The sequence below is a fragment of the Triticum aestivum genome, chromosome 7D (genome assembly GCF_018294505.1).
Source record: "Triticum aestivum cultivar Chinese Spring chromosome 7D, IWGSC CS RefSeq v2.1, whole genome shotgun sequence".
In the NCBI taxonomy this organism is placed as follows: domain Eukaryota; kingdom Viridiplantae; phylum Streptophyta; class Magnoliopsida; order Poales; family Poaceae; genus Triticum; species Triticum aestivum.
The window spans coordinates 414112714-414134617 of record NC_057814.1 but is presented as its reverse complement, the minus strand read 5'-3'; positions in this window follow the sequence as shown (position 1 = coordinate 414134617).

The following is a 21904-nucleotide window of genomic DNA, read 5'->3' as shown; positions in this document are numbered from 1 at the left end:
TTCTCCGGTTTCATGTCACTGGGAAGAAGTTCGTTAATGAGACTTGATCAACCTCATTAATGGATTCGTTTTTTATGATCATCAGATGGACGAATTTAGAAAGCACAACTCTCTATACCCATCTTTTACTTTCTGTTACTTAGTTTAAATAAAGAAAAATAGTATTTTCTGCCTGTTTTCTGAATTATCCTAGCAAATAAAAAATGTCCCAAAAATAAAAGTTCTCAAATGCCCTGAAAGTTGGATATGATTTTTATACAATATTTTAGAATTTCTGGTGCAAAGAACACACCAGGGGGGCCTCACCAGCTGGCCACAAGGGTGGAGGGCGCGCCCCCTGACGTTGTGGGCCCCACGTGGCCCCCTCCACTTATTCCAGCACCCATCCTCTCCTTCTTCCTCCAGAAAAAATCACTCCATAGCTCAAACTCGTGTTCTTGCTCATCTTGCTACCATTTTCGATCTCCTTGCTCAAAGCTCCATTCACAAAACTGCTTTGGGGGATTGTTCTTTGAGAAAAGAAAAATGTCTAGGAGAATGTACCAAGGTGGTTCTTCAAGGAAGCAAGCACCGAGGCATGCAATACGCGAACCGGACCCTGAACTACCAAGCGAAGCTCAAGTGAAGCTGTGTGAATGGTCTTCGGATGAATTTATGGATCGTGCATGTTTCAAGGATGAATTCTATGCGTACGTACAAAATGCTGGCCTCGAGGATTTCTTATCTGACAAGTGCTTATAGTATTATTATTTCATCGATTCCTTTGTGCGGAGGTTTGAGTTTTCATCCAAGTGTAATACTCATACTGTCCTGTTTGATTTTTATGATGAATCTTATACCATGGACCTAGAAGATCTTTGTGATGCATGCAAATCCCACAATGGGGCAGTCTTAGTGAGCCTCATAAATCTGAATATAATGATTTCCTTGCTAGCATCACTGTTGAAGAAACTAGAAATATCACACAAGCCTCCATGGGGAGCATTCATTTTCCTGCCATACATTATTTTGCTCTCTTCATAGGTAGATGCATTAATGGTAAACTTGATCATAGCCATCTTTGTTGCATCGGATCTTAGTGTCCTCAAGTGTGCAGTGTTGGATGATAAACGGTATAATTTAGGGGCCATTATTGCTAGGAGGTTACACCATAATGCTAAAGATGGAGATTTATTTGGTGGGATTTATGCAACTCGTTTAGCTAAATATTTGGATGTGATATTGAGTTGCCACCTACTTTTCTAGATTATAATGCTTTGGTACAATATTAGTTTCTTGAGAGGAATGATCAGTTCCTTCAGTATCGACTAATATTTGACAGACGGCGTCCCGTCTATGTTACCCTTCCTGCTCCTGCCTTCTTTAACTTTCAAACAAAGGGGAGATATTTTATAACTAGAGAGGAGGCAAACGAGTATGAGAGGACAGCGAAGGCCACTCGTCTTCAGGAGGTAGCTCACCAAGCGGTAGCTGCCGCAGCACAGTACGACCCCAACTATGATTCCGGATATCATCCAGGCCAGTGGTGGCCCTAGACCAACTTAGGCCAAAAGCCTAAGCTTGGGGGAGTATGTATTCCTTACCGACATTACATTCATGTTCACACACTCATTTCTGTTGTCGGTGTTCATACTTTCTCATTGTATTATCCATGCTAGTTTACTTTCTTTTTCCACTTTCTTCTTGTGTGTTTGAATAACCTTAAGAAAAGACAAAAAAAATTAGTTGTAGTTAGTTTACTTTCTATGCATTCTTAGTTGTAGTATTAAAAGTAAACCCAAAAAGATTTCTCGTTATTCTTTTACTTGTTGGGAGCTTTCCCGTGTAAATAGTTTTTCTCGTTCTTGTTCTTCTTTCTTCAGAAAAACAAAAACTCCAAAAATATTTCAGTGTGTTTCTTTGAAATTCTTTTCTTTTCTTTGGTGGTCGGGTGGAGAAGACCATGTAAGTGCATCTACTGCCACCCCTAGTTGGTTTTGGAGTATTGACGACAAACTTGGTTGAGGGACTAATGTGTTTGTGAGAATTGCAGGATAACACAGGTAGTAGTCCCTTATTGATTCGGTTTACCTACCAGAGATGACCCCTAAAATGTGTGAAGACATTGAAGACAATGGTGGTTTGTGAAGACATTCATAGTGAAGATTATGACATGAGAAGATATTCATGTGAAGACTATGGAGTGCGAAGACATAGTTGTTTTGTAGTTTCCTTTTCTTCTTTGTTGAGTCATAGGAACAACCGTAATGTTAAGTGGGGTCCAAGTGAACAAAGTCAGAGTGACTGAAGTGATGCTCAACCAAAATCCTATGTCTTCGAGCGAAGACAATGAGAGCAAATCTTATCCAGAGCCGGATGAGTCAGCTTTGCTTGTAGCCCAAGTAAAGCTGCCGCGTGTGTTTGAAATCCGACCGTTGGACACGTGTCGGTTCCTTAGTGACCCAGGGTCATTTCGGACAAATCAGGCCGGGTTGCCTCCTGGCTATAAATAGCCCACCCTCTACACCATAAATTGGTGGCTGCTCAGAGTTAGTGCACGGCTTTTGTCGTTTGAGAGCAACCCACCCCCGAAGCATTTGAGAGAGAGAGATCCTTGCGAGGACAAAACCCAAAACACCCAGAGCCAAAGAGTGTGAGGCATCACTGAAGTCTTTCTGTCCGCGTGACCTGAGGACTTGTTACACTTGAGGACTGTGAATCCTCCAGCCGGTTAGGCGTCGCGTTCTAAGCATCGAAGAGCCATTGTGGATTGCCAGTGAATGAAGTCGTGAAGGTTTGGAAGTCTACCTTGAAGACTTACCAGAGTGATTGGGCGAGGACTGGGTTGTTGGGGAACGCAGTATTTCAAAAAAAAAATCCTACGATCACGCAAAATCTATCTAGGAGATGCATAGCAACGAGACGGGAGAGTGTGTCCACATACCCTCATAGATCGAAAGCGGAAGCGTTATGTTAACGCACCTGATGTAGTCGTACTCTTCGCGATCCAATCACGATCCAACCGATCAAGCACCAAACACACGACATGTGAAGCCCCTGATTTGACCGTACACTAATCATGCACGCAAATGTGTACGATCAAGATCAGGGACTCACGGGAAGATATCACAACACAACTCTAAAACATAAATAAGTCATACAAGCATCATAATACAAGCCAGGGGCCTCGAGGGCTCGAATACAAGTGCCCGATCACAGACGAGTCAGCGGAAGCAACAATATCTGAGTACAGACATAAGTTAAACAAGTTTCCCTTTAGAAGGCTAGCACAAACTGGGATACAGATCGAACGAGGCGCAGGCCTCCTGCCTGGGATCCTCCTAACTACTCCTGGTCGTCGTCAGCGGACTGCACGTAGTAGTAGGCACCTCCAGTGTCGTAGGAGTCGTCGTCGACGGTGGCGTCTGGCTCCTGGGCTCCAGCATCTGGTTTCGACAACGAGGTAGAAAGGAAAGGGGGAAAAGAGGAAGGAAAGCAACCGTGAGTACTCATCCAAAGTACTCGCAAGCAAGGAGCTACACTACATATGCATGGGTATATGTGTAAAGGGGCATATCAGTGGACTGAATTGCAGAATGCTAGAATAAGAGGGGGATAGCTAGTCCTGTCGAAGACTACGCTTCTGGCCATCTCCATCTTGCAGCATGTAGAAGAGAGTAGATTGAAGTCCTCCAAGTAGCATCGCATAGCATAATCCTACCCGGCGATCCCCTCCTCGTCGCCCTGTTAGAGAGTGATCACCGGGTTGTATCTGGCACATGGAAGGGTGTATTTTATTAAGTATCCGGTTCTAGTTGTCATAAGGTCAAGGTACAACTCCGGGTCGTCCTTTTACCGAGGGACACGGCTATTCGAATAGATAAACTTCCCTGCAGGGGTGCACCACATATCCCAACACGCTCGATCCCATTTAGCTGGACACACTTTTCTGGGTCATGCCCGGCCTCGAAGATCAACACGTCGCAGCCCCACCTAGGCTCAACAGAGAGGTCAGCACGCCGGTCTAAACCCTATGCGCGCAGGGGTCTGGGCCCATCGCCCTATGCACACCTGCACGTTGCGTACGCGGCTGGAAGCAGACCTAGCCCCCTTAATACAAGCGCGAGCTTACGGTCCAATGCGGCGCGCGCCACTCAGTTGCTGACGTCAAAAAGAGCTTCGGTTGATACCACGACGCCAGGGATACCCATAACTACTCCCGCGTAGATGGTTAGTGCGTATAGACCAAATGGCCAGACTCAGATCAAATACCAAGAACTCGTTAAGCGTGTTATGTCGAAGTAACCGCGGACGCCGTCCAGGGCCAGGCCCACCTCTCACCTAGGCGGTCTCAACCTGCCCTGTCGCTCCGCCACAAAGATCCACTTGCGGGTACTCCTACGAGCCGACCCGACTTTAGTCACCACCTGTGTCATGTATAGAGTATATAAGTATATACCCGTGATCACCGCCCAGTGATCACGGCCCGATAGTATAGCACAGCAGACGGACAAGAATGTAGGGCCACTGATGGAAAACTAGCACCCTATACTAAGCATGTAGGATTGCAGGTAAAGGTAACAACAGTAGAAGCAAGGGCAGGCTATGCATCAGTATAGGATTAACGGAAAGCAGTAACATGCTACACTACTCTAATGCGAGCAGTATAGAGAAGAATAGGCGATATCTGGTGATCAAGGTGGGGGCTTGCCTGGTTGCTCTGGCAAGTAGGAGGGGTCGTCAACTCCGTAGTCGAACTGGGCAGCAGCAGTGTCGGTCTCGTAGTCTACCGGAGAGAAGAGGGGGGAAGAAACAGTAAATACAATGCAAACACAAGCATGACGATGCGTGACATGACAATGAGCGGTGCTAGGTGTGCCCTAACGCGGCAGTAGGTGGTACCGGCGAAGGGGGGGAACATCCGGGAAAGTATTCCCGATGTTTCGCGTTTTCGGACAGACGGACCGGAGGTGAAATGTTACAGGTTCACTATGCTAGGGACGCGTGGCGGACGAACGGGCCGCGTATCTGGATTCGTCTCGTCGTTCTCAGCAACTTTCATGTACAAAGTATTTTCATCCGAGCTACGGTTTATTTTATATGAATTTTAAAAGATTTAAATTAATTTCTGGAATTTATTTAATTATTTAATATATACATTATCCGAAACAGTGTTGAGATGACATCAGCATGACATCATGCTGACGTCAGCAGTCATCTGACACGTGGGTCCCACATGTCATAGACTGATAAAGGTAATTAGGGTTAACTAATTAATTAACTGTTAATTAAACTAGATTAATCTAAACAGGGTTAATTAACTAATTAATTTAGTTAATTAATTAATTAATTAATTAAATTTATTTTATTGATATTTTTTAATTCTTTTTTTTAATGTTCTCTGGGCGTGGGGCCCATCTGTCATAGGCCCCAGGGGGTTCGGGCCCAGGGGCAGTGGCTCAGGGGCGCGAGGCCCCACTCGGCAGTGGCCCAGGGGCCACAGGCGGGCGCGGGCGCGGCGCGCGTGTGCGGCGCGGGCGAGGCCAGTGGCCAGGACGGCCTGCCGGCGGTGGGCACGGCCGCGCGTGGAGGGGGAGGGGCCGTGGCCGAGCCAGAAGGGCGCGAGCGCGTGCGCGCGCGTAGAGGGAGAGCGGGGGGGGCGAAGGGGGCGCGGGGTGAGCAGGAGGGCGGCCACGCGCGAGGCGCAAACGGCGCGGGCGGGCGTCGAGCGCGGCAAGGACGGCGAGCGAGCAGCGCAGCGGCAGAGGAGGCGGGCAGACGCGGGCGAACGACACGGGCGGCGGCTACGCGGGGGGGGGGGCTGCGGGCGTGCGAGCTCGCGCGCAGCCACGGGCGCGAGGCAACCATCGGCGCGGCCGCGCGGCGGGGCGCCACGAGCGCGAGCGCGGAGCAGAGGAGAAGTGGGAGGGAGGTGCGGGAGGTGCTCACGGCGGCCGTAGGGAGTGGGCAGTGGGGCTCGGGGTGGTCGACGGGGACGACGGGCGACGTGGGAGCAGGCCGGTGGGGAGGGGGAAGCAGGCCGGCGGAGGAGCTCCGGCGTGGCGACGTCCAACGGCGAGGCAGCGTGGTCGCGGGGCGCGGGGTCGTCGGGGCGGCGTCGGGGGCGAGCGGGGCGACGGTGTCGTCGGGGCGTCGTCGGGGGCGAGCGGGGCGGCGTCGGGGGCGAGCGGGGCGACGTCGGGGGCGAGCGGGGCGACGGGGTCGAGCCCGATCCGATCTGGATCGGGGGAGGGAGGGGGAGAGTGGGGTGTCGGTGGGGGGTTAGGGTTTGGGGGCGTGGGGGATATGGGCGCGGTTGGGCCCGACCTGGTGGCCTGGTGGGCCGAGGCCGTTCGGCCAAGTTGGGCCACGGCCCAGTGGGGGGCTCCTTTTCCCCTTTCTTTTTTTTGTTAGCTTTCTTTTTTGTATTTTCTTTCTTTTATTTATTTTCTTTTCTGTTTTAAATCATTTTAAATTGTCTAGGCATTTTATAAAAATGTGTTTATTACACCATATTCACTTATGCAAAATATGGCATCTCCCGAACATTTTTTTTAAAATTTTGAAAAACTTTTATTGTCGACATTAATTTAAATTTGAATTTTGAAACGGTTTGACCTAACGGTAGATTAGCAACAGTAACTGTGGTGACGTGGCACCATTAGCGTGGAATTACTGTGGCTTGATTATCCGGGCGTTACAAAACTCCTCCACTACAAGAAATCTCGTCCCGAGATTTAGGAGGTAGAAGGAAAAAGTGCGGGGTATTCTTCGCGCAGACGATCCTCTCGTTCCCAAGTGGCTTCATCTTCAAAATGGTGTGACCACTGGACTTTGAGGAACTTGATCGCCTTCTGACGTGTGCGGCGTTCCGCTTGGTCGAGAATGCGGACCGGATGCTCCTTATAGGAGAGGTCCTGCTGCAATTCGAGCACTTCATGATCCACTGCTCGGATTGGGTCCTTGAAGCAACGGCGGAGCTGTGACACATGGAACACATCGTGAACCTGAGAAAGGTTCGGCGGAAGCTCCAGTTGGTATGCCACTTTTCCACGCCTTTCGAGAATAGTGAATGGGCCAATATAGCGAGGAGCTAGTTTGCCCTTGATTCCGAAGCGGTGAGCACCCTTCATTGGTGTGACTCGAAGATAAGCCTTTTCGCCAGGTTGATAGACCATGTCTTTATGATGACGGTCATACTGACTCTTCTGACGTGACTGAGCAGTCTTGAGATTCTCACGAATAATGCGGACTTGTTCTTCGGCATGTTGGATAATATCCGGACCGAAGAGTGGACGTTCCCCAGTTTCTGACCAGTTCAGAGGGGTTCGGCACTTTCGTCCATATAACACTTCGAAGGGGGCCATCTTCAGACTAGCTTGATAGCTATTATTATAAGAGAACTCAGCATACGGGAGAGATTCCTCCCATTTCTTGCCGAAGGAAATAACACAAGCTCGAAGCATGTCTTCGAGAACTTGGTTGACGCGTTCAACTTGCCCTTGCGACTGAGGATGAAACGCAGTACTGAATGATAGATGAGTTCCCATAGCTTCTTGGAAACTTGCCCAGAATCTTGAAGTGAATAAGCTGCCACGGTCTGAGCTGATAACCAATGGAATACCGTGGAGTGAAACAATCCTGGACATATAGAGCGTTGCCAGCTGACTAGCAGTGATCGTTTCTTTGACCGCCAGGAAATGTGCAACTTTGGAAAGCCGGTCAATGACGACAAGAATAGCATCATTACCTTTCTGTGATTTGGGAAATCCAGTGACGAAGTCCATCTCAACATGGTCCCATTTCCATTCAGGAATAGAGATAGGTTGCAGAGTTCCAGCAGGCCTTTGATGTTCTGCTTTGATACGACGGCAAACGTCACACTCAGCACCATAACGAGCAATGTCTTGCTTCATATTAGACCACCAGAATCTCTGACGGATGTCTTGGTACATCTTTGTACTACCAGGATGGATACATAGAGGCGTATCATGAGCTTCTTTCATAACTTCCTGTGTCATATCCAGGTTTTTCTCTGCACATGGCACCACTAGGCGGCCCTTGAAGTACAAAGTGCCATCTTCAGCAATAGTGCAGAATGAGGGCTTTCCTTCTGCAAGGTAGCGCTTAATCTTGTGGGCTTCAGAGTCATATCCCTGTATTCTCTTGATGGAGTCCAAGAGATCTGGTTCGACGGCCAGGGTATTGAGGGAAACCTGGGAAACAACACGGAGGTTCATCTTGCGAAACTCCTTAGGAGGGGGAGCGAGTGCACCCGGAGGAACAATATGGAGGTTCAGCTTCCTGAATTCTTCAACAAGCGAGGGCTGAACTTTGTGAACCTGGAGGTGGTTGCAGTAAGACTTGCGGCTCAAGGCATCAGCCATTACATTAGCCTTGCCTGGCGTATAGGAAATACCCAAGTCAAAGTCTGCAACAAGCTCCATCCATCTCTGCTGACGGAGGTTCAGGTCTGGCTGAGTAAACAGATACTTCAGACTTTGGTGGTCAGTGAAGATCTCGCAACGATTACCGAGAAGGTAATGTCGCCACTGCTTCAGCGCATGAATGACAGCAGCAAGTTCGAGGTCGTGAACTGGGTAGTTCTCTTCGTGAGGGCGCAATTGCCGAGAGGCATAAGCAATCACTTTGCGGTCTTGCATTAGGACACAGCCTAATCCTTGACGGGAAGCGTCGCAGTAAATGACGAAGTCCTTCTTAGTATCAGGTGGAGCTAGAACTGGGGCAGAAGTCAACTTGTCTTTGAGTGCCTGGAAACTTTCCTGACATTTGTCTGTCCATTGGAACTTGACGCCCTTATGCAACAGGTTAGTCAGAGGCCTGGCGATCTTGGAGAAGTTCTCGACGAATCGACGGCAATAGCTGGCGAGACCGAGAAAACTTCTGACTTGCTTAACGTTCTTGGGAGGAGTCCAATCAAGGATAGCCTGGACTCGTTCAGGGTTGACGGCAATACCATCCTTAGAGATGACATGCCCAAGATAGGTTACTTCGGGTAGCCAGAATTCACATTTGGAGAACTTGGCATATAGTTGATGCTCTCGTAGCTTTTCCAGCACAAGTCGAAGATGTTCAGCATGTTCTTCTTCGTTCTTGGAAAATACCAGGATATCATCCAGATAAACCACTGACGAACTTGTCGAGGTAATCCATGAATATATAGTTCATCAGACGAGAGAAGGTGGCTGGAGCATTGGTTAAACCGAAAGACATGACGGTGTACTCGTATGAACCATAGCGAGTCACGAAGGCGGTCTTTGGGATATCCTCTTCGCGAACACGGATCTGGTGGTAACCCAACCTCAAGTCGAGCTTAGAGAACACTGACGAACCCGCCAGTTGATCATACAGATCATTGATCCGAGGAAGAGGGTATTTATTCTGAATGGTAGCTTGGTTTATAGGACGGTAGTCTTGAACTAATCGGTTTGTCCCATCCTTCTTCTTGACAAAGAGAGAAGGTGCTCCCCAAGGAGAGCAACTTGGGCGAATGAACCCTTTGCGAAGAGGTTTGTCGATTTCCTCCTTAAGCTCAAGGAGTTCATGCGGCGGCATTTTGTAGGGTCGCTTGGCTATAGGAGTGGTGCCTGGTTTCAAGTCGATGATGAATTCGACAGCTCTAGCAGGGGGAATCCCTGGAAGTTCTTCAGGGAAGACGTCGAGGAATTCACGCACGACGGGAATGTTTTCAATGCCCTCGAGTGGTGCAGCGTTCAATGCATTCAATGCATAGAGCCTGGCCTCGGCATTTTGCACCAGATGAGCTTGGTAAGCAACTATTTCATCTGAAGGGTGAAGTAGATGAACGGTCTTAGTGGCGCAAACTATAGAAGCAGTATGCGCTTTCAACCAATCCATCCCCAAAATGAGGTCGATGTTAGACGACTTCAGGATAATGGGAGAGGCATAGAATTCCAGCCCTTCGATTTCCACGGGGACGTCGATGCCAACCAGGGAGGTTTGACACTGTCCCACTGGGGTTTTGACCAATACCGAGGTGTTCATCTCCTCACATTTAACGTCGTGCTTGTATGCAAAATCTTCTGACATGAATGAATGCGATGCACCTGTATCAAATAAAACGGATGCTGGTACTGAATTTACGAGGAGTGTACCCATCACAGTAGCAGGCTGGTCTTGAGCTTCGTTCAGATCAACGTGGTTGGCATGAGCACGACCATAAGACTTAGCATTGTTGTTGCGGGGCTGGTTGTTACCACGGCCAGCTGCGGGAAGGGCAAGTTGATTCTGATTCTGATTGCAGTCCCTGGCACGGTGACCTGGTTGCCCACACTTGTAGCACAGACCATTATTGGGAGTGGGAACAGGAGCTTGGGATGGTGGAGCTGGAAGTCTTGACTGCCTAGATGGTGGTGGAGGCAGACGAGGTGCAGCATAGGTCTGCCTTGGGGCAGATGCATTTGGACGGTACATGCTGTTCGGGATCCATATCTTACGCTTCTGTGAGGGCGGGCCCGAAGATGAGCCCGTGTCACGGTTGCGCCTGTGAGAGCTCTGGTATTCCTGCAGACCAGTTTCGACATTGATGGCCTTGTTCACCAGGGTGGCGAAATCAGCAAAGTCATGCACTAGAAGTGCGAGCTTGATGTCAGCTTGAAGGCCATCACGGAACTTCTCCTGTCTGCGTGCATCAGTTGCAATGTCCTCTTCAGCATAGCGAGACAAGTCCAGAAACTCCCGCTGATAAGCTTCAACAGTTTTGTTGCCTTGGGTGAGGTTGCGGAACTCACGCTTCTTCCGGTCCATGACTCCCTGAGGAATGAAGCGGGCACGGAAAGCTGCTTGGAAGTCTGGCCAGGTGATGATTGTTCCAGCTGGCAGAGTACGCCTGTGGCTGTCCCACCATTGAGCTGCGGGTCCCTTCAGAAAGAAGGAAGCAAAGTTGACATAGCTGGCAGGGGCTACATTGGCAGACTCCATCTCATAGGTGATGTCACGGAGCCAGTCATCAGCATCCAGAGGCTGAGTTGAGCTGCGGTACACAGTTGGATTGAGGCGCATGAATTCCTGCAGAGTTACTGGGGTTGGTTGCTGGTCCATATTGGGGCGAGGAAACTGAGCCATCATATTTTCCATGAATTGGCGGTTCAGTTCAAACTGTTGGATCATACCAGCCATGTACTCAGGTGGTGGTGGGGCATTGCCACCACTACCACGACCACCTGGTCTAACCATCCTGCTAATATATAACAGGGGTAGTTCAGCATTGAGAAATTTGCAAAGACAAGAATCATTCATGATGAAACATGCATAATGAAAGGAGCACGATGGCTACAACATAGTAGTCGGCATAACTTACAAAAGGGGTCATGCATAGGGTTTAGTACACAGAGTTCAGTACAAAGACTAAAACAACATAGGCGGCACACAGGCTCGCGGCGAATGCATCTAACACTAACAAGCAAGCCTACATCAGTCCCAAGAGGTACTGTGGAGGTAGGTGTAGCCTGAAAGCTGGTAGTGTCGCATCGGGAACTCCACGTCAGCAACCTGGGGTCCGCGAATACTCTGGTGCAGAACCTGACGCTCAGGTGGCAGAAGAGGTCCAAGTGCGGGAGAGTGGCCTCCCACATCTGGCCAGCCGACACCCTGGGGCATCACAGTCCTGGCTGGGTAGGTCGCAGAACGGGGCAGCTCCCTAGATCGGACAAAGGGGTGCAACAGCGTCAGAGCACGGTAAAGGTGCTGACGGGTGGTGTACAACTCGTGGCGAAGAGCTCGGTTAGCTCGATCCAGCCCATCAGCATGCAGAACCAGGTTCTGATGGTAGAAGGGCTCTCGGGTGACAGTGGAGTAGGCAGCAGTATAGTATCCCTCCGCACCAACATCAGATGCGATAGCAATGTGCCTGAAAGGGGAGGTGTCCAACTCCCGATACTCTCCACGAAGACGTGTCAGAGCAGCATAAGCAGCATCGTGGACAGCCATATCGATGGTCACACCAACACCATGAGCGGTGTGCAGCACAGTAGTGGAGTCATACTCCCGCGAGTAGAGGTGGACGATGGCACGGTACTGCTCCTGGTTAAAGTCCTGGTACTCCTCGTAGACGGTGTACTCAGGGTGCCAGCGATAACCCAGATAGGTCATCATCTCAGCTAGCACAGCAGGTGATCCCGAGGCACCAATGGCCGTCGTGTGGCGCACGACCTGCCTCGTGGGTTCCATCTGAAAGCAAAGATGTTTCAAAGGAGTCAAATGACAGTGTGTGAATTGTTCAAAATACTATTCTAAGAAACAACTATGGCTTATCCAACTTTGGGGTGAATGCGGTCACGGGATCCTAGTGTTAGAGTTAGTAAATTCGTTTAACCCGAGTAGAAGAGAGTTCAGAGTCCCAGAGTAAAGGTCGAGGAGTAAAAGATCCTAGTACCACCCAATGGCGACGTGGGCCCGTAAGACACACAGCCATGTTAGTAAAAGTTTTGTAATGTCTAGACTCGACTTCGGCCAAGGAGTGTGGAAAGGGGGATTCCTACAGGCAGTCGGCTCTGATACCAACTTGTGACGCCCCCGATTTGACCGTACACTAATCATGCACGCAAATGTGTACGATCAAGATCAGGGACTCACGGGAAGATATCACAACACAACTCTTCAACATAAATAAGTCATACAAGCATCATAATACAAGCCAGGGGCCTCGAGGGCTCGAATACAAGTGCTCGATCACAGACGAGTCAGCGGAAGCAACAATATCTGAGTACAGACATAAGTTAAACAAGTTTGCCTTAAGAAGGCTAGCACAAACTGGGATACAGATCGAACGAGGCGCAGGCCTCCTGCCTGGGATCCTCCTAACTACTCCTGGTCGTCGTCAGCGGGCTGCACGTAGTAGTAGGCACCTCCAGTGTCGTAGGAGTCGTCGTCGACGGTGGCGTCTGGCTCCTGGGCTCCAGCATCTGGTTGCGACAACCAGGTAGAAAGGAAAGGGGGAAAAGAGGGAGAGAAGCAACCGTGAGTACTCATCCAAAGTACTCGCAAGCAAGGAGCTACACTACATATGCATGGGTATATGTGTAAAGGGCCATATCAGTGGACTGAACTGCAGAATGCCAGAATAAGAGGGGGATAGCTAGTCCTGTCGAAGACTACGCTTCTGGCCATCTCCATCTTGCAGCATGTAGAAGAGAGTAGATTGAAGTCCTCCAAGTAGCATCGCATAGCATAATCCTACCCGGCGATCCCCTCCTCGTCGCCCTGTTAGAGAGCGATCACCGGGTTGTATCTGGCACTTGGAAGGGTGTATTTTATTAAGTATCCGGTTCTAGTTGTCATAAGGTCAAGGTACAACTCCGGGTCGTCCTTTTACCGAGGGACACGGCTATTCGAATAGATAAACTTCCCTGCAGGGGTGCACCACATAACCCAACACGCTCGATCCCATTTGGCCGGACACACTTTTCTGGGTCATGCCCGGCCTCGGAAGGTCAACACATCGCAGCCCCACCTAGGCTCAACAGAGAGGTCAGCACGCCGGTCTAAACCCTATGCGCGCAGGGGTCTGGGCCCATCGCCCTATGCACACCTGCACGTTGCGTACGCGGCCGGAAGCAGACCTAGCCCCCTTAATACAAGCGCGAGCTTACGGTCCAATGCGGCGCGCGCCACTCAGTCGCTGACGTCAAAAAGAGCTTCGGCTGATACCACGACGCCGGGATACCCATAACTACTCCCGCGTAGATGGTTAGTGCGTATAGACCAAATGGCCAGACTCAGATCAAATACCAAGAACTCGTTAAGCGTGTTATGTCGAAGTAACCGCGGACGCCGTCGAGGGCCAGGCCCACCTCTCACCTAGGCGGTCTCAACCTGCCCTGTCGCTCCGCCACAAAGATCCACTTGCGGGTACTCCTACGAGCCGACCCGACTTTAGTCACCACCTGTGTCATGTATAGAGTATATAAGTATATACCCGTGATCACCGCCCAGTTGATCACGGCCCGATAGTATAGCACAGCAGACGGACAAGAATGTAGGGCCACTGATGGAAAACTAGCACCCTATACTAAGCATGTAGGATTGCAGGTAAAGGTAACAACAGTAGAAGCAAGGGCAGGCTATGCATCAGTATAGGATTAACGGAAAGCAGTAACATGCTACACTACTCTAATGCAAGCAGTATAGAGAAGAATAGGCGATATCTGGTGATCAAGGGGGGGGCTTGCCTGGTTGCTCTGGCAAGTAGGAGGGGTCGTCAACTCCGTAGTCGAACTGGGCAGCAGCAGTGTCGGTCTCGTAGTCTACCGGAGAGAAGAGGGGGGAAGAAACAGTAAATACAATGCAAACATAAGCATGACGATGCGTGACATGACAATGAGCGGTGCTAGGTGTGGCCTAACGCGGCAGTAGGTGGTACCGGCGAAGGGGGGGAACATCCGGGAAAGTATTCCCGATGTTTCGCGTTTTCGGACAGACGGACCGGAGGTGAAATGTTACAGGTTCACTATGCTAGGGACGCGTGGCGGACGAACGGGCCGCGTATCTGGATTCGTCTCGTCGTTCTCAGCAACTTTCATGTACAAAGTATTTTCATCCGAGCTACGGTTTATTTTATATGAATTTTAAAACATTTAAATTAATTTCTGGAATTTATTTAATTATTTAATATATACATTATCCGAAACAGTGTTGTGATGACATCAGCATGACATCATGCTGACGTCAGCAGTCATGTGACACGTGGGTCCCACATGTCATAGACTGATAAAGGTAATTAGGGTTAACTAATTAATTAACTATTAATTAAACTAATTAATTAAACTATATTAATCTAAACAGGGTTAATTAACTAATTAATTTAGTTAATTAATTAATTAAATGTATTTTTATTATTTGTTTTATTTATATATTTTTAATTCTTTTTTTAACGTTCTCTGGGCGTGGGGCCCATCTGTCATAGGCCCCAGGGGGTTCGGGCCCAGGGGCAATGGCTTAGGGGCGCGAGGCCCCACCTGGCAGTGGCCCAGGGGCCACAGGCGGGCGCAGGCGCGGCGCGCGTGTGCGGCGCGGGCGACGCCAGTGGCCAGGACGGCCTGCCGGCGGCGGGCACGACCGCGCGTGGAGGGAGAGGGGCCGTGGCCGAGCCAGAAGGGCGCGAGCGCGTGCGCGCGCGTAGAGGGAGAGCGGGGGGGGGCGAATGGGGCGCGGGGTGAGCAGGAGGGCGGTCTCGCGCGAGGCGCGAACGGCGCGGGCGGGCGTCGAGCGCGGCAAGGATGGCGAGCGAGCAGCGCAGCGGCAGAGGAGGCGGGCAGACGCGGGCGAACGACACGGGCGGCGGCTACGCGCGGGGGGGGGGGCTGCGGGCGTGCGAGCTCGCGCGCAGCCACGGGCGCGAGGCAACCATCGGCGCGGCTGCGCGGTGGGGCGCCGCGAGCGCGAGCGCGGAGCAGAGGAGAAGTGGGAGGGAGGTGCGGGAGGTGCTCACGGCGGCCGTAGGGAGTGGGCAGTGGGGCTCGGGGTGGTCGACGGGGACGACGGGCGACGTGGGAGCAGGCCGGTGGGGAGGGGGAAGCAGGCCGGCGGAGGAGCTCCGGCGTGGCGACGTCCAACGGCGAGGCGGCGTGGTCGCGGGGCGCGGGGTCGTCGGGGCGGCGTCGGGGGCGAGCGGGGCGACGGGGTCGTCGGGGCGGCGTCGGGGGCGAGCGGGGCGACGAGGTCGAGCCCGATCCGATCTGGATCGGGGGAGAGTGGGGTGTCGGTGGGGGGTTAGGGTTTGGGGGAGTGGGGGATATGGGCGCGGTTGGGGCCGGCCTGGTGGCCTGGTGGGTCGAGGCCGTTCGGCCAAGTTGGGCCACGGCCCAGTGGGGGGGCTCCTTTTCCCCTTTCTTTTTTTTGTTAGCTTTCTTTTTTGTATTTTCTTTCTTTTATTTATTTTCTTTTCTGTTTTAAATCATTTTAAATTGTCTAGGCATTTTATAAAAATGTGTTTATTACACCATATTCACTTATCCAAAATATGGCATCTCCCGAACATTTTTGTTTTAAATTTTGAAAAACTTTTATTGTCGACATTAATTTAAATTTGAATTTTGAAACGGTTTGACCTAACGGTAGATTAGCAACAGTAACTGTGGTGACGTGGCACCATTAGCGTGGAATTACTGTGGCTTGATTATCCGGGCGTTACACGACACCTCCGAGTTCTGCACACGTTCAGCGCGATGACGTCCCTCGAGCTCTTGATCCAGCAGAGGTTCGGGGATGTAGATGAGTTTCGTCAACACGACGGCGTGATGACGGTGTTGATGATGTGATCCACGCAGGGCTTCTCCTCAGCAGTACGACAATATGATCTGAGGTGTAATCTGTGGAGGGGGGCACCGCACACGGCTAAGACAATTGATCTTGTGTGTTCTAGGGTGCCCCTGCCTCCGTATATAAAGGAGGAGAGGGGGAGGCCGGCTGGCCCCTGTAGGGCGCGCCAGGAGAGACGAGTCCTACTAGGAATCCAAGTCCTAGTAGGATTCAACCTAGTGGAAGGGGGAAGAAGGAAGGGAGAGGGAGAAGGAGAGGGAAAGGGGGGCGGCGCCCCCTCCCCTAGTCCTATTTGGACTTCCCATGGGGGGCGCACCACCTCCTCGTGGCCCGCTCTCTCTCTCCCCTAAGGCTCATGTTGGCCCATTACTTCCCCGAGGGGTTACAGTAGCCCCTCCGGCACTCCGTTTTTACCCGGTACCTCTCGGAACTCTTCCGGTGTCCGAATAACAGCGTCCAATATATCATTGTTTATGTCTCGACCATTTCGAGACTCCTCGTCATGTCTGTGATCTCATCCGGGACTCCGAACAACATTCGGTCATCAAAACACATAACTTATATAATACAAAATCGTCACCGAATGTTAAGCGTGCGGACCCTAAGGGTTCAAGAACTATGTAGAAATGACTGAGACACCTCTCCGATCAATAACCAATAGCGGAACCTGGATGCTCATATTGGTTCCTACATATTCTACGAAGATCTTTATCGATCAAACCGCATAACAAGATACGTTATTCCCTTTGTCATCGGTATGTTTCTTGCCCGAGATTCGATCGTCGGTATCCTCATACCTAGTTCAATCTCGTTATTGGCAAGTCTCTTTACTCGTTCTATAATGCATCATCCCATAACTAACTCATTAGTCACATTGCTTGCAAGGCTTATAGTGATGTGCATTACCGAGAGGGCCCAGAGATACCTCTACGATATATGGAGTGACAAATCCTAATCTTGATCTATGCCAACCCAACAAACACCTTCAGAGACACCTGTAGAGCATCTTTATAATCACCCAGTTACGTTGTGACGTTATATAGCACACAAGGTGTTCCTCCGGTATTCGGGAGCTGCATAATCTCATAGTCAGAGGAACATGTATAAGTCATGAAGAAAGCAATAGCAATAAAACTAAACGATCATTATGCTAAGCTAATTGATGCGTCTTGTCCATCACATCATTCTCCTAATGATGTGATCCCGTTCATCAAATGACAACACATGTCTATGGTCAGGAAACTTAACCATCTTTGATTAACGAGCTAGTCAAGTAGAGGCATACTAGGGACACTCTGTTTTGTCTATGTATTCATACATGTACTAAGTTTCCGGTTAATACAATTCTAGCATGAATAATAAGCATTTATCATGATATAAGGAAATATAAATAACAACTTTATTATTGCCTCTAGGGCATATTTCCTTCATGGGTGTCCTTAGCTCAAGGGGAATAAGGTGAAGACGCGGTCTTCTAAGTTAAATCTCAGCCTCCCTAACCAGACGTACAGTTGTCACGGCAACTGGAACTGGTCTACCGAATCCTTGTCTTCTCCAAGCAACTGGTTCTATCCTTCACTTCCCTTTAATTTACAGTTTGTCTTCGTGAAGTCATTGTCTGTTTGTCTGATCTGATTGACTTTACTGAGTGAAGGCTATTTACTGTTGGATTCATACTGTCTTCCATCCCGATCCATACTACCTAGCTGCTGATAGTCTTCGTGCTTTCACTTCATTGATTACTTGACTATGGCTTGTCTAGTGTAGTCTACCTTCCGCTGCATATCAATAGGTTCATTTCTACTGTTTGTCTTCAAAGACCTTGTGTTTTGAAGACTTTCATAAAAATCGCCTATTCACCCCCCCTCTAGTAGATAACTAGCACTTTCAATTGGTATCAGAGCAAGGTGCTCCCTTGTTCCGTGTGATTCGGTTTAACCACCTGGAGTTTTAGCTATGTCGACTGCAGGGATAATCAAGGTCTTCGCTGCGTGCCCAGTCTTCGATGGCACTGATTACCCCTACTGGAAGAATAAGATGCGCATGCATCTTGAAGCCATTGACATCGACCTCTGGTATGTTGTCAAGAATGGCGTTCCCAAGAAGGTGTCACTGCTGCTAGTGTCAAGAGGTTCATTCAACTGGATTCAACCGCCAAGAACATCATCTGTGGTCATCTGACCAAGGACAGTACGGCCGTGTGAGTGCACTGGAAACTGCAAAGCTAGTCTGGGACTGGCTCTCCAAGGTCAACGAAGGCGTCTCAACTCAGAGAGATTCAAGGATTGATGTTCTTCGCAACCTCTCCAACCGCTTCAAGAGAAACGATAATGAGAATGTCCAGCTCACGTTTGATCACCTCACTGATATCACAAATGAGCTTCGCGCACTTGGCGCCACTGAGATCACCAAGCACGAAATCGTCAAGAAGCTACTGAGATCACTTGACAGCTCATTCGACACCCTGGCCCTAATGATTCAAGAACGTCCTGACTTCAAAGATCTCGATCCATCTGACATACTTGAGAGGCTCAACACACATGAGTTCCAGTTATCTGAGAAGAGAGACATCTAGTCCCCAACTATGGCTGAACCAGGGGTTTGAAGGCAAAGGTTGTGTCCTCATCTGAAGAAGAATCTGACTGCAGTTCTGGAGATCCTGAAGACACTGGAAAGGAGCTAGCTATGCTCATTAAGAAGTTCTAGAAGTTCTCCAAGAAGAAAGGTTTCAGAAAGTCTTCGAGATCCAGCTCAAGAAATGATGAAGCTTCCACTTGTGACCACAAGAAGAGAACATGCCACAAATGCAAGAAACCTGGTCACTACATCTTTGAGTGTACTCAATGGGACAATGAGACCAAGAAGAAGAAGAAGAAGAGCAAGGAATATGATTTTGATGACAAGAAGAAGAAGAAATCATCAAAGTCTTCTTCAAAGTCTTCATCAAAGTCTTCATCACACAAGAAGAGCTCATCAAGCAAGGCTCGTGCGTTTGTTGGCAAGGATATGGATTCAGAGGAGGAGTCTGCTTCTGAGGACGCAGAGGTGGAGTCTGAGGAGGAGTCCGATTCAGGCGTGGCAAGCCTGGCTCTAGCTTCAGCGTATGTCGCCAAGTCCATCTTCAACACCGAAGACAATGGCCTCATCGCCGACGCTGATGCTGATGATGAGGATGACTCTGCTCCTACCTATTGCTTCATGGCACGTGGTGCCAAGGTAAACTCACGCGATGCTTACTTTCAAACATCTAGTGAAGATGACTTTGAATGTGAATCTAAACCTAGCTACAAAACACTTGCTAAATTTGCAACGGAACAACAAACTGCTATGGAACATATTAAAAAATTGCTAGACAAAAGCGATGACCTGTTGGACGCGGAAATGACTTGAACTCAGTCCTTAATTGAAGACATTAAAAATCTTCACGTTAAGTACGAAGAACTTGAAAGTCGTCATGAAACACTCTCAGCTACTCATGAGAAGCTTTCCTATGATTATCTTCAAAGGAAGTAAGAACTTGAGAACCTGAGAGCGTCAAATGAAGATCTTCAAAAGGAGAACGAGTCACTTCGCTCTCAACAGATCAGTACTGCTCAGGAAGACTTTGAGCCACCATGTTTAAAATGTCTTGAGCGTGATAATGCTGTCTCTGTTGCTGAATGCTCTACTGCTGCTACCGTTGTTATATCTTCAAATGCTGATGTGGTAACTAACCCCTCTTCTGAGGATACCACTACTACTGTTGATGAGAATGCTAGGTTGAAGACATTGCTTGAAAAAGGGATGTACAAAATCCTCAAAGGGCATCAGACACTATGCGATGTCCTCAAGAAACAGATTCTGAACCGAAACCCTAGGAAAGAGGGTGTTGGGTTCGAGAGGAAAATGAACGTTGATGGTTCATACTGGAAGCCTGAGCAGTACCCCAAAACCACATGGGTTGCTGCAAAGGGACCTTCAGTGGATCCATCTACCTTATCTGGCTTCACTTGTGCTAACCCGATTATCATTGATGAATCCTTTGATGCAAACTATAAACTGTTTAAGAATCAGAATGGTGAAGTGTTTGCCAGGTATATTGGTACTAACTGCAGGAATGGACCACCTTTGTAGAAGATCTGGGTGCCCAAAAGTTGTCTTGAGAAGCTTCCTGTGAGGAGTTAGCCTAGGATAGCCGGGTGTTGGAGTGGGGTGAGTTGTACCCCGTCCTCTGTGTTCGCACATCGCTCGGCACTCTTGTAATTATACCTCTTTCTTCTATAAAGCTAAGGTATGCCATTGGCGTACTCTTGAAAAAAAATGTCATCATGACACCACCTGGGAAGAAGACAAACCCCAGACCAAAGGTTTCATATGGTCCAAAGGCTTCATACAGACAGAGGACTCATCAGAGTCACCCGAACACCAATGTTTTGTAGGGAAACCATACACAGACTTATGAATATGAGCGAGTTTCATCAAACATCTATGTTCATAAGACCAAGAACTTTTCTGCTTATTCTTATGAGTATTATTCACCTCCTGCAAGGCTATTTGCTAGGGCTTGATAACCCACAAGTATAGGGGATCAATTGTAGACTCTTTAGATAAGTAAGAGTGTCGAAACCAACGAGGAGCTAAAGGTAGAACAAATATTCCCTCAAGTTCTATCAACCACCGATACAACTCTACGCACGCTTAGCGTTCGCTTTACCTAGAACAAGTATGAAACTAGAAGTACTTTGTAGGTGTTGTTGGATAAGTTTGCAAGATAATAAAGAGCGCGTAAATAAAAACTAGGGGCTGTTTAGATAAAGACACAACTAAGTTAGTTTTAGTAGAGAGCTTTTGTCACGAGAAAGTTATTTGTCCCTAGGCAATCGATAACTAGACCGGTAATCATTATTGCAATTTTATTTGAGGGAGAGGCATAAGCTAACATACTTTCTCTTCTTGGATCATATGCACTTATGATTGGAACTCTAGCAAGCATCCGCAACTACTAAAGATCATTAAGGTAAAACCCAACCATAGCATTAAAGCATCAAGTCCTCTTTATCCCATACGCAACAATCCCCTTACTCGGGTTTATGCTTCTGTCACTCAAGCAACCCACTATAAGCGAATCATGAACGTATTGCAACACCCTACAGCAGGAATCCCGCACGCTTGTGCCACATGGAGAGCACCATAGGACAGCACCAATAATAAAACATGCAACTCAAACCAATCACGATCATCAATTAACCCATAGGACAAAACGGATCTACTCAAACATCATAGGATAGCCATACATCATTGGGAAATAATATATAGCGTTGAGCACCATGTTTAAGTAGATATTACAGCGGGTAAAAGAGGGGTTACACCGCTGCATAGAGGGGGGAAGAGTTGGTGATGAGGCGGTGAAGTTGTTGGTGTAGATTGCGGTGATGATGATGGCCCCGGCGGTGTTCCGGCGCCACTGGAAGAGAGGGGAAGAGGGGCCCCCTTCTTCTTCTTCCTTGACCTTCTCCCTAGATGGGAGAAAGGTTTCCCCTCTGGTCCTTGGTCTCCATGGCATGGGAGGGGCGAGAGCCCCTCCGAGATTGGATCTGTCTCTCTGTCTCTCTCTGTTTCTGCGCTCCCAGATCTGGCCTTTCACCGT